The following is a 12,282-nucleotide window of genomic DNA, read 5'->3' as shown; positions in this document are numbered from 1 at the left end:
TTTTATGTAGGGAAACTCCTCATAGAGCAGGGTCAGAGAGGCATTTTCCCAAGCCGTTTATGTAAATAAAAGTCTTTAGCCAAAAACACGGAACTTTGTGCTTGGCTTTCATTTCTGACCCCTCACAGTACCTACAACAACTATGTAGGTCCCTGACCAAGATGCTTCTCTTTTCATCCCCCTGAGGAAGGTCAACACCTTCTTCCAGGAGACAGGAACACTCCTCGAGAGGTTCCCTGGGAACTGGTGCTTTAAAGACAGTCCTGACATGACAATAGCCCTCTCACACCAGGTTGCTGATTACTGGGGTCCTTTGGAAGCAGGAAGAGGGTGGAGTTAGAGTAACCCAGGTGAGAGGTTTATCTCGGAGAGGGGCTCCACCATCTTGGATTCTGATTGAGTTCCCTAAAGAACCTGCCCCCGGCCCACTTCCTGCAAAGCACTTTGGGTATGACATCAGAAGGAAAAGGGCACTTGTTACAGCAGCCAGGATTGGACTACTGACAGCAGGCTTGCTTTTGACCAATCTGCTGTGTCATTTTGCCTCCCCTTAGTTGATTCATCTTCAAACTTTAAGAAAATAATTATTCACCTGGAACTCTGCTGGGGATACCGTTTATTTCAAAGCAGCTTGCCATAGAAGTGAAGAGAGAAGGCACCAAAGAAGAGGAAAGCTCTTCTTCCTATCTATCACACATTTGGTGTGAAATTGCTCTGTAGACAAACCCTAATACAACTGAGGCACTGGTACCCAGAATCCTACCTCTGAAGGTGACATAACCACTGTAAGTTCCCTTTTATAAACTTTCTTGGTTGGGATTGGCAGAAGAAAGGACTCACCTTGGCCCTGAGACAGTGGAGTGGGTCTCAGAGCAATGGCAGAACCAAGGAAGTGGCCCCCGGTCTTCCATGCATCTCCGAATCATCTCGATTCCGACTTGGGCTCCTTCAATGTCATCCAAGGTGCTGCAAGGGAATGGCCGGAGTCATCTATGACCTTGACTGCCTCTGCATCTCTGAGTTTGACTCAATGCAGATGCTGAAGCGCTGCCATCTTTGTACCTGAGACCCACTTCTAGCGTCCCCAACTCAACACAGATTCCTGGTTAGCAGCTTATTTGAGCTACAAGCCATTGCTGCTGCCTTACCACAAACCCATTTTGAGCTAGCCGAGCACGCTTGGAGCCGAATGCCATTCTCTGCTTCCCATCACCGGAGGCTGCCAAGTCTTCCAGTGCCGCTGACCCAACATCACCTACTGACCACAGCATCTTTGACCCAAAAGATGTCCCCTCCACCGAACAGCACTGAATCATTGGTGTCCTTCCTTGCTGTTCCTCAACTTGACCTCGGATCGGTGCCGAAAGCACCCAGATTCCTAGTTTAACACCAAAATTACTATTTCTTAAGCCCTAAAGACAAGACCATGACATATTTGAAGTGACTGTGTTCCCCCAGGTCTACCTAAAAAGGTCCCTCTCTACCTTTAGAAATACAGATACATGAATTTGCCATTTTGTACCTGCAATATTTGCCTGAGTATCCCAGTTTCCAAACCCAGAGTGCCCTTCACTTTTAAGTCTGCTTTCTCTGTATTTAAGCTTACAGGAGTGGCCCAGTAGTGTTTGAATTAGCTGTGTGCATTTTTGCTAGTTTAATTATAGATCCTATATTTATAGAACCTTCGTTGGACATTCTTTTATTTTGGTACCATTGTACTATTGTTGTGTTTGTTGCTTCTCTGCTTGCTTACAAACCTGTTGAAGTGTATAGACTTCCCCTCGGTCCACGCTACCAAAAGAGGCAAAGGAGGTATACCTGTCGGCCTGTGCCTCTCTCACCTTTGTAATTGGGTTCAGTAGTAGTGCAAGGCTGAGTAGAAGCTTCACAACTCATCACTGTACTCCTGCAGCGCAATTTTCATTTTGTCTCAGCTCAACTTACATACGAGAATTACACAATGATAGTGCCAAGGAAAATGAATTCAGACTTGCACTACAGAAAATCTAGTGTTTTCTGATACTGGGCCTCATTACGAGTTTGGAGGTAGCCATGGTGCTATTAGCGCCATGGCTGCCTCTAAACCCGTGTCCGGGTCCGGGTAGTTGGAATGGGGACTTACTGGGTCATTCCAACCTTGGAGGACCCGGTAAGTCCCCATATTGAAAACCATTCCCCATTCCCATTCGAGCCCCCATAGGGCTCAATGGGAATGGGGAAGGAGCTAATAATGGGCCCACAAATAGCGAGCCCGTTATTAGCTCCCTGGACCCTTAGCAGCTCCCGCTAAGGGTGGCTTGTAAAACTAGCTGGCCTTAGTGGGATCCGTAGGGGACCTCGGAATGCGGTGGTAGGGGGTTAACGGCACCGGCATCCTTACCGGTGCCGTTAACCCCCTACCGCCGTACTCATAATGAGGCCCACTGTTTCTAAACAAGACATTGGGGGTCATTACAAGGTTGGAGGTAACCATGCCGCAATTTGCGGCGTGGTTACCACCTTACCGGGTACCGGGTTCCTCAAATGAGGACTTACCGGGCCATTCCAAGCTAGCGGGACCCACTAAGGGCACCTGGTTTTACCAGGTGCCCTTTGCGGGTCCCGCAAGCAGACCCGTAATAGGGCGGTAAGGGGTTAATGGCGCCGGCACCATTACCGGCGCCATTAACCCCTAACCGCCCAGCTCGTAATGACCCCCATTGATTTTATTGACTAGCAAAAGTACCCATTCTCAGAACGAGTTCTGTAGACAGACATGATAACACTCTCAACAATTGTTGAAAATCAATGATCCTGTAGGTTGCTGTTCCGATTCGCTTATCGATTGATGTGCTTTGCACCCTGAAGTAAACTGCACTGAGAATGGGAGCGTCTGGCTAGCTGACATACCCCGGAGCAGACATTGGGGGGAGGTAAGAGTTGATGTGCTGCTGCATACTGGGACCTTCTGTGCTCTCTGCGCTCCTGTCGCCTCACACTGTCATGGTGCAGTTTGTTGCAGTGCAAATATCTCCGAAATTGTGCATCCTAGGGTCTTGAAACGTGGTTTTGGGACCTCAAGTTTTGTTCCTCGTGTTGAGGCTGGTTCTTCTACGACCACATTGATGTTTTGCCAACTTCAGGCAACCGTGTCATGCGTGAAGGTGCTGACATCTGGGGAAAGGGGTGGGGTGTCCTGTAATCAGTAATGACCGGAGGGCTCTAACAGGTAACTATGCTAAATTTGGTGCAGACTGGTGAAATGATGTGGGTTGGTATAAGGAACAACGCTTCGCCAAGCCACAAACCCACAGACATAATTTGAGTGTGCTGAAATCCGTGGAAAGGGGTAGGGTGTCCACATGTCATGTAGCCAGTAATGTCTGGAGTGTCCTAACAGGTAACTATGCAAAATGTGGTGCAGATTGGTGAAATGGTGTGGAAGTGTATAAGGAACAACGCTTTGCCAAGCCACAAACCCACACATTTTGACTTGTGCTGAAATCCAGGGAACGGGGTGGGGTGTCCAAATGTCATGTAGCCAGTATTGTCAGGAGGACCCTTAATGGGACGGAATCGCATACTACCAGAAATTCGAGAAGAACAGTTCAACAATTCTATTTGTGTAACTAGGGCGCATACAATCCAGACTGATCACACTAGCAATAGAGACAAAGGCCCTGAGGACGACTTAGGTCGAAACACGTTTCGGCTGATACTTGGAAATAAATCACCAACAGTTGAAAATACAATAAGACTGACTTTTTGTCACAGTAATTCTGACTAACGAGTATAACAGAGGCATAGCGCGATTTGCAGGTACCGACAAGCATCCCTGTTGCATTTGTTAGGGGTCTTTATGAGCAAACCTCATGGAACTGGTGACGCAGCTTAACACTTAGATGTAAGTGGCCATAGCACACTCTAAAGTGGTTATACCCATACAAACTTACCTCGCTATGTACTGATGTTTACTTTCTCTGAAAAAAGGCAAAGATTCTATTCAACAATTAACTAAAGGAACATTTGGTGACTAACTATTATGTTTGTTGGTTTATGTTTAGCTTTCGGCTTATGTTTAACCGTGGAGGGCACACTGCATAACTTAACTGCTTCTGCAATGGCAGGACATCAGTTTCTGGGCTTCAGATGAAAACACTATTTTTAGATCTTTCAGAGACGTTGAACATGTAAACCATTGTGTCCGAAATGTGGCAGCCTGAAACTGTTTTACCTGTAGCGCCCGATTACCAAATTTGGCAAAGTTTTGGCAAAATGTGCTTAAGGCAAGAGAAGAAGCGAGCTTAACATTGAGCTCGGGCTGTATCCGTACTACGTGGAACCGTTACTCGTGAATGCACAAAGAGCTTGCACTCTACAGTAGACAGCCCCTAAGTGAGTGCAAATGCACACTGATTTTAGATCACATACCTGCCTACAAATCACGTTTTACACCCTCACCACAGCGCCGTCATTTGATGTTGTGCACATGATTTGTGTCATGACTAATTTGGAAAAAACCATAAATGATGAAACGATGAAATACTAAAACAAAAGCAGGCCGCTCACCTTTCTAGTTAACAGCTATCCAGTCGCCGGCAGCGGCAGAGGTCCTTCCAATCCATTTGTCATCTAGAAACGAGAGAACAACCTGGCAGACATTTTTTTAAAAAAAAATGTTGCCGGGAGCCTGAAGCGGGGCCTGCAGGCGCCTGAGCTCAAAGAAAGAACTATTCATGGCCTCTGGACGGTTGGAGCGTTTCGCCTCACAGTGGTTTTCGACGTGGCAAGATTTCTACGGCTACATAGATGTCTTTTATTGGAAGAAAACATGCCTTCTGGAGCTCGAAATAAGCGAGTAGGTGTGGAGAGTCCAAAGAACTGAAGCAGAGGCCAGCACCGTCGTGAGCGTGCTGCTGTGGTCTCTCACACTGAGGGACTCTGACTGACTACACGGGGTGAGCTGTCAGCCGCAGCTAAGGTGGAGCGCCGGGCAGTATGGAAACAAAATTCCACCGCGGGATGTCTGCACGCTCAGGCCTGCTTCCCCGCTGCCTTCTCTGAAATACCCGGCATGAACAGAAAATTAAAACATTTTGTGTTAAAACGCGTTATGTGAATGCGTTGCCTCCTTCAACAAAAACAAATGACAACATCTTGAGTAAGCTGTTCGGAGTTTTGAAGCCATCAAAGGCTTCATCTTGGGGAGGCTCGAGTCCTGAACATACCTGCATGCCCATTACCTGCACACAGGTCTCTTTGTCTCCGCCGCACGTGGCAAAGGGGAACCGACTGGCATGAGCATGATTTGAGCCCTGGTGGCCATATTTCAGGTTCTGGTTGCCAGGGGATATGTATTGCAGCTGTTTAGTGTTTTGTAATCAAACCAAACAAATTACCTTTGCCTGTACCTAACCTTGTTGAGGCTGTATGTTACAACAACATGCATTTCTCAATCAATAGATTTAACAAATCCTGTTTTGTGGTTGTGTAATATAATTTGGAAAAAAACTGGGCCAGAAACGTCGAAAAACATTTTGAGAAGGGTGGGTTACAAATAAGAATTTGGAGAGAACACTTCAAGCATACACTGTGACGAATCCAGGGAATTTGTCCCTTCTACTCCAAGGGGGAGTCGCCCTCCCCCTTTGGGACTAGGGAGATGAGCCTGCTACGCAATACCCTCTCTAGCAGCCATGGCAAGCACGATCCCACTGCTGATGACAACCCCCTCTGGGGAAAAGTAATGCACAAGTAAGGATTCCATCCCACCTCCATTCACTTCATGCTCCCCAATGTGTGTTGGTTATACGGGAATTGAACATGGCAATCAGGTAGGAAACAAGACACACCGGCATCTTTTCCCTCAAAACCCATAGAAGCAAGAAGTAACACGGAACAGCCGACCACGCAAACCAGAGCAAAGTCCGGGACATACATCCACACGTCCCGAGCGACTGCCTCCATTACAGAGCAGCACCGCTGTAGAAAAGTTACGCAGAAGCATCAGCAGAGCAGCTTGAGAGCACTGAGGCTGCAACTGAGCCCACCCTGAGGTGAGAATATGAATACCCTAGTAGGGGGTGAGAGAACTGAGAAACCAAATTGGGCTGACCATGCCCTTAGCCCACACAGAGCTAACAACCTGAATACCCCAGGAGGGCATGATAGAAGCAACAGACCATTCTGGGCTAAAGAAGCCTGAAGCCCATGCAGAGCTGAGAAGCCCAATATCCCAAAAGGAAGTGAGAGAAGCAACAACCCAAACTGTACTGAACAGGCTCATAGCCTACACAGGGCTAACAACCCGAATACTCTAGGAAGAGTTGAGAGAAGCAACAGACCAAATAGAGCTAAAGAAGCCCAAAGTCCATGTAAGGCTGAGAAGTCGAATACCCCACGAGGTTTAAGCAGGCAAGTTGCCCACACAGGTCCATTGACCCGAATACCCCAGGAGAGGGTGAGAGAAGCAACAAAGCAAGCAGGTCTGAGAAGGCCCGTAACCCACACTGGGTTGAGAATACGAATACCCCAAGCGGGGGAGAGAAAAGCAATAACCACATTAGGATTGAGCACGCCTGTAACTCACCCCAAAAACTCAAGAAACTGACTACCCCATGTGGGGGTGAAAGAAGGGAGAAATCAAACAGAGCAGCACAGACTTGGAGCCTACATGAGGCTAAGATGGTTAACAACCCAGGAAGAGCAATGAGTGAACTTTGTTTTTGTTGTGAATACCGACCTATCCAGGTCAAGAGGAGAAATCTAGTTGAATTAAGGCGAGGGATTTATTATTCTCGCTGACTACCAGCAAGAGCAACTGGGCAGAGGAAATCCCCTGTACTGAAAAATGGAAGGGTCCAGCAATGTGACATAAGTTTACTGTTTTATTTGAAAGCCTTCTACAACAGGGATCAAGACTTGGACAATACAGCATTCTCCAAACTTTCTCAACAATCTCAGGTCTGTCGTCCCCCTTTGAGGCAGTATGACGTCACAAAATAAAGATACATTTCAGAAACCTAAATTGTAACAGCATTGGTTAATAAGGTAGACTACATATACAATGTATAAGGGGTAGTACATCGATTGGGTGAAACCTATCTGGTGGCTCCTCCTGTGACCACTTCCTAAATGTTGCAACAACAAATATTCAGGTTACTGTGCTGTGATTGGGTGGTGCAACAAAATGTAAGCTTAGCATGGAAGGTGAATAAGGAGTGGCCAACGAGGGTCTTCTCAGTCTTGGGGCTTTGGAAAGTTACCAGCCCAGGTGCAACTATTCAAGGTGGTGAGAACGGCCCGAAGGTGCAGCGTGTTCTCAACAAGTTACCATCTCTGAGCTTCTAGGCCTTGAGACAGAACCTTGTGCTTTGAATCTGGTATCACTTTTGTATCATCCTGTCTTTGGTTGGATGGGACAACTGCCTCTGCCTGGCTCCAATGAATAGGCTTTGTCTCCCAGGTTCAGATCACGTGTGCAGGGACCACAAACTTGATTCCACCTGCTTGCATTTATGAGGATTTTCAGCTTTTACACTCACAGGTGTCCTATCTCATCTGTTAATATGAAACATTCTTCCTCAATGTCCTTGGCAGGAACATGCACAGAGGCTGCACTGACAGCCTGGTATGTGCGTCTCTGTGAAATCAGCATGTCAGGCCCTTCTCTGTATTCTCGAGTCCTTTCAGCATCTTACATTAATTTCAATGTAGCTGTTATCTTGATTTACATGGTCGCCCATGTTAGTTGCGTTTAGCATCAGCAAATAGTTCATATGTATTCTTGTGTAACTTGCGGTTACTGCATAGCAGAAGTGTGTCTGTCCTGTATCTAAGTGGATCATAAGCATGTTCTTTATGTCTGCAAGCAATTTAATCTGCGTGTCAGTGTAGCTTCATGCAGGGATGCATATGTGCTTCACGTCTAAAGCATCTATGTCATAGTCTCCATTGTGACATCATCAGGATAGGGTGTAAATGGTTGTCTTAGTGAAAATAGTTTCTCACACCTGCAGTACATCGACGATGGAGATGAGGGAACCAGGAATGATGTACACCTTTCATTTCTTTGAGGGCTAGATGAGAATAGGATAGGTGCGACAAGGGCCATGTTTAGGTCTCTATCTTCAATCCCCCCTCTTTTCGATAGATCAACCACACTTCCTTTACCATTTTCTCTGTTTATGTGTGGCTTTTGGATCCATACTTTTGCTTCTCCTTGGATGTGACCAATAAACTTCACTTGTTCATCTAAACTCCAAGTCATATAACAGCAGTCACCGTCAGGCTTGCACCATAACCATTTTCCAATGTAATAAGGTGGATCTGGGGGAAATTAGAACCTTTTGCCTGGAGGAATGAGAGGAAATTGCTTCAGGCATGACTGTACCATGTCGAGAGTCTGTGTCTCTCTGTCTGCTTTTGTCTCAACATCCAATAATATTTTCATCCCTTTTGTGTTCTCAGTGGCCTTCTTGCACTTTGTTATAGCTACTCCAATAACATAGAATGCTAGCATTACTAGCACTAAGGCAGCTATGAGTACCTTCAGTCCTTTGGCCATCCATGCTGGTATGCAGGAGAAGATACATGTCAGCAGTTCTTCATCTTCTACTGGGTTAGCTATCTCCTCCTTCTTGGCATGCAGGTCTGATAATTGCATGATGGCTTCTGTAAGTGTTCTTTTCTGTCCTTCATGGGAGGATACGTATGTGCAGCAAGATGGTCCTATCTTTGTGTACACGCCTCCTTCCATGGCTGTGAGGAGATCCAGGACATATCTGTTCTGTAAGGTCATCAGTCGGACAGCTCTCAGCTCTTCTTTGATAGCGTTGAACCCCTTGACTGTCGAATTTATCATCTGCATCAGTTATCACCTAGGGATTTGGAGCCATTTGGCGTTCAAGTTGACCTGGACTCCTGGAATAACTGACGCAAAAAACATTTCAGTTCTGCTGAACAGTCTGTGCCCTGGTGGTATTGCATCTAGCGTATCTACCATCTTTGTTGAAATGTAGTTTCCTCTCTTCACTCTTGTCAGCTTTGCAGACCTTTTCTTCCTCTGGTTTACCTCCATTTTGGGGAACCCATCTACTTGTATGCCCTTTCGAGGCACCACTAATGCTGGAGAGCATATTCCTCCCCAGTTGGGTGGTAGTTGAATGTATGCCTTGGAACCACAAGCCAAATAGTGGTCCATTATCACTGCAGTACCAACTTTCATACCCTGTATCTCCGATGTTCGTTTGCAGCCTTTGTTCACTCCAACTTTCACTGGACTATCATTCTGGAAACACAGGTAAGCATTCTCGAGTGGTATGATTGGCATAGGCCCTGCTTCATTTTCCACCCACCTGAACAGCTTGGTGATTGCCGCCTATTCTTTGAGACACGCCCATTCTCCTGTGTACACTTGTCCATACTCCAGCACTAGAGGCCTCTGCCAGCATCCTGGTAGCCTTCCTGTCCGCTTTTTTCATGTCTTCAAGGACGAGAACTCCCTGAAGACCTTTTCGAGGGTCTTCAACTGAATTTCTGACCATGGCTTTGTCTCCATCCCCACTAATTTTTTTATTTGCTTTTGCACCTGTTTTGGTAAACCCTGGCTTAATATATGGTAGAATAAGCCTACTGTTTTGTCCTATGGTTCACGCCAATGTTCTTGTATCTTCTGAATATACTGAAATGGGTCTTTGTCCTCACACATTTTGTGTGCCATGATTGTGCTTATGTCAGATGGGTCTGGGTAGTGTACTCTCAAAGCCTGCAATACGACAGCTCTGTGGTTATTGAAGGGCGCTGCATTGTGCGCTATGTTCTGCGCTGTCACTCCAGGATACCCTGCCGGTTTCCAAATATCGTCAGCTACCTCCCCGAAAATGTCTGAGAGTAAACTCTTCATGTCACCCACTGCCAATGTCATACCTGCCATCAATCTTTCTTACTCGTAAATCCATTTCCCACTCTTGCAGTCAACGAGGGTAGCTGACAGCTCAAGTTATTGCATTTGTCTGCCACCATTCTCTAACAATGGGAACTGTGTCAGCCCCACACCCCTGTCATGCCTCCCTAAGCCTTTTAACAGTAAACGCTCCCTTCATGCTGGTTCTCCTTCATCCGGGTAATGCCCTCAACCTCTGTGCATATGGGATAACTTCGTCTGCGCTATGCTTGCGATCTGAAAAGGGGATATTGGTGCACTTCTAATGTTCACAAGTGAATATCTCAAAGTCTTGGAGATTATTTAACCCATCAAGGGTTTCAAGGTGCAGGGGGGAACTATGACTTTGGCACAAAACCACCACAAAACACAAAAGAAAGATGATTCAAAGTTCGAATCCTCCCGTCCCCTGAACCCTCATATAAACTGATAAAACAGCTAAATTATCTTCAAATTAACATTTATTTATAATTTGTTACGATCAATCAATAAAGAAATGCTTTCTTAAAAAGAATAACACTAATCAAGCGAATTTTTGTAAAAAATATACATATGTGTATTTTTTGGTTATACAAACACAAGATTATTGTATAAAGCAAAACAAACAGAATGTAAACAGAGTGTAAATATGCAAGTCCGTTCTTTCCAGCTGACGCTTTTCGAGGACTTCTTTCCTCTTCTTCAAGAGCCTCAATGGACTGTAAGGAAATGTTATTCAGAAAAAAACATCAATATAAATAGGATAACTGTGGAATACTTATTGAAGTTTACAGGTTGATCTCATCATTCAAGACTACTGGTAGGTTCTAACGCTGGCTCAATGTACAACCAAGACAAGATGGCACTCTTCATTTCCATAGTAACAAGCTAGTACACTCATTCTCAGAATGAGGCTCAGTAACTTATATCTGCATGTGTGCGAGCTACAGACTTGGACCATCTTTAAATCTCTTCTAATCCTAAATGCTGTTATCTCACTCAGCGGTATCACTACATATTATCCCCACCAAAAATATCACCGTATATATGGTCGTTTGGAATGGCCATAGGGGGTATTTTTGGGGGGGATAATTTTTGGGGTTCTTGGTAGCTGGGGTTGAGGGGGTGGCACCCGCTCCTTTAAAAATAATGTAGGGGTTGCGGGGGTGTCCCCCGCAGTTTCCATGCCTTAATAGTGCCGCAAATTGATAGCAATATTTTTGTATGGCAATATTTTTGCTGGCATATTAACACATGGAACCCACTCGGCATTATAGGTTAGTTCGCCTTCATGTCGATCACCCTAGGGCAATCACAGAGATCTGAATCTATATTTTTCTCAGTATCCCTTCATCTTGGTATCTAGGGGTCACCAATGTATACCCCTTTCTTTTTTTCTTTTTCTTTTTCTTCAACTTCAAGGCACACTGGGCCTCATTATAAGTTTGGCGGTAGCCTGTTCAAGGTGTCGCGCTCTGTTACCTTGATGACAGATGCACCGCTCGGAACTGCACCCCCGTGCAGACGCTTTCATCAGTAAGACTTTCTTAACATTTCCCTCCCTATATATGGACTTGCCTATTCACTGTTTGAGATCAGACCAGTACGTTGAAATAGTTACAATCTTTGCTCTCTTTCACCCTAGAGATACTGCACAACGTTTGTGCGTCAAGCAGTTTTGTTCCCTAAATGCTCTTATTTTTGTGGTCACGTCCAGCAGTATTTTCTGCAATCGTACTCTGCTTGAAATTATGATGTGAATTCGTCTTTTGAGGTATGTTCAATCCACCCAATACGTTTTATCCCAAATTAATATTCGGTATCTGTAGCACGATGATCCTGCTATACATAAGCCTGACATGTCTATATTACCTTTTTGATATTTAGATATTAGAATCATCGTTTTCATCTGCAGACGAAGCTCAACGCACTGTCACACGCAAGTGTCCTATCTCATCTGCTGATATGAAACTTTGCGTCCTTGGCAGGAACATGCACAGCGGCTGCACTGACAGCCTGGTCTGCGTGTCTCTGCAAAATCAGCATGTCAGGCCCTTCTCTGTATTCTCGAGTCCTTTTATCATCTTCCATTTATTTCAATGTAACTGTGTCTTCCAACTTGTTTTGCATAGCCACCCATGTTAGTTGCGTTTAGCATCAGCAAGCAGTTCTTATGTATTTGTGTGCAACTTGCTGTTACTGCACAGCAGAAGTGTGTCTGTCATCTATCTAAGTGGGTCATAAGCATGTTCTTCATGTCTGCAAGCAACTTAATCTAAGTGTCTGTGTAGCTTCATGCAGAGATGCATATGTGCTTCATGTCTAATACATCTATGTCATAGTCTCAGTCATGACATCAGCAGCTTCTGCATGGCCACAGT

General features: G+C 45.4%; 1 protein-coding gene across 4 annotated transcripts in view; it reads right to left on the bottom strand.

The window, feature by feature from the left end:
• The window catches only part of PDE4DIP (phosphodiesterase 4D interacting protein), a 1,465,918-nt gene that overhangs the window by 1,302,954 nt on the left and 150,682 nt on the right, over positions 1-12,282 (bottom strand). Inside the window, exon 1 of one of the 4 annotated variants that reach the window (XM_069641326.1) lies at positions 4,549-4,859. The exons of the other annotated variants lie outside the window; for them this stretch is intronic. The gene's annotated coding sequence lies outside the window, so the exon portion shown is untranslated. Of the gene's footprint in view, positions 1-4,548; positions 4,860-12,282 lie in introns of those variants that run through there. 4 annotated transcript variants of the gene reach the window in all.

The sequence above is a fragment of the Ambystoma mexicanum genome, chromosome 1q, assembly GCF_040938575.1.
Source record: "Ambystoma mexicanum isolate Mex_15411 chromosome 1q, UKY_AmexF1_1, whole genome shotgun sequence".
Taxonomy (NCBI): domain Eukaryota; kingdom Metazoa; phylum Chordata; class Amphibia; order Caudata; family Ambystomatidae; genus Ambystoma; species Ambystoma mexicanum.
The sequence above is the reverse complement of the archived record's forward strand: the minus strand, read 5'-3'. Positions and strand labels throughout refer to the sequence as shown.